Source organism: Miscanthus floridulus, chromosome 1, assembly GCF_019320115.1.
Source record: "Miscanthus floridulus cultivar M001 chromosome 1, ASM1932011v1, whole genome shotgun sequence".
In the NCBI taxonomy this organism is placed as follows: Eukaryota; Viridiplantae; Streptophyta; class Magnoliopsida; order Poales; family Poaceae; genus Miscanthus; species Miscanthus floridulus.
Window position 1 is genome coordinate 202,907,699 of NC_089580.1, and position 1,291 is coordinate 202,908,989.

Consider the following 1,291-nt stretch of genomic DNA (forward strand, 5'->3'; position numbering starts at 1 on the left):
ATAAATTGGGTGGTTCTGTTATAGGATCTCAGGTAGTCTTGCCACCTCTTGTGGTTATAGCATTGACCTGCTCATGGTTAGTGGCAAAAGGCAGTGCAGCAGACAACTGTGCTATTTGTGATTCTATCTTTTTATTATAGCTAAGTTGATCTTTTATGGCAGAAGAAAAATTATCCATTTTAATATTGATACTTTCTAGGACTTTATCATTAACAGCAAGTCTTTTAGCAATATCATCATTAATCTTAGCTTGCTCTAAAATCAATTCTCTCAAGGATGGTTGTTTAGAGTTGTTACCTGGGTACTTACCTTGATAATTGTATCGCTGTTGTTGACTCCATCCATGCTTCTGTTGATGTGGGGTAGAACTGTTGAGGATAGTGTTTATGTCTTCTTGAGATTGAGGGAATTCTACTCCTAAATATTCTCCACATCTATTTTGAGCATTGAATGCATCTTGAATAGCTTGATGATCTCTCTTGTAATTGTCTCGTTGTTTGAGCCAATCCAATAGTACGTCCATCTTGGTTGACAATGCACATAATTCTTCTGGTGTCTCCTCACTCTAATGACAATGTTGAATGTTGTCTTGGGGCTAGCTTTGATTTTCTGCTATCCTTTCCATCAGAACTTCAGCTTTCCTAAGAGTGAGTAACAAAAATGATCCTCCAGCAGTTGTATCTAGTTGTTCACGTGTCTTCTGAATTAATCCATGATAAAAGCCTTGCATGAGCAACCAATCTTCCATTCCATGATGGGGACAATCTGAAATATATTCTTGAAAACGCTCACATGCTTCTAGAATGGTTTCTCCTTTCTGCTGTTGGAAATTGGAAATCTTTCCTCTTAAGGCATTGGTTTTGCCTATAGGGAAAAACTTTTCTACAAAGGCCTTTGAACACTTTGCCCATGTGTTGATGTTATCTTTGTTGGCGTAGAACCACTGCTTTGCTCTTCCCAAGAGTGAGAATGGGAACAAACAGAATAGTATGATATCTTGAGCAACGTCCTTAATGATGATAGTGCTGCTAATCTCTAGAAAATCCTAAAGATGAGCACTTGCATCTTCATGTGTCTTTCCATTGAATGGTGTAGCTTGCACCATGTTGATGAGGCTTGGCTTGAGCTCAAACTCTAGATTATTGATGTTGAGTGTTAGTCCTGTGCGGATGTTCTCAGTGCTTGGAGCAGTGAACTCATGCAGTGTCTTCTCAGCCCTAGCTTCAAGAACTGTGTTAAACTTCTTGATTGATTTGATTATGATGAATGAATTTTAGTGAATCACAACCAA

The 1,291-nt window shown here is 38.4% G+C and overlaps 1 non-coding gene across 1 annotated transcript; it reads left to right on the forward strand.

The window, feature by feature from the left end:
• Positions 1 to 747: 747 nt before the first annotated feature.
• LOC136512606 (small nucleolar RNA R71) lies at positions 748 to 854 on the forward strand. Its single transcript, XR_010773161.1, has one exon. It is a non-coding gene; the product is annotated as a small nucleolar RNA R71 (small nucleolar RNA).
• Positions 855 to 1,291: the final 437 nt, after the last annotated feature.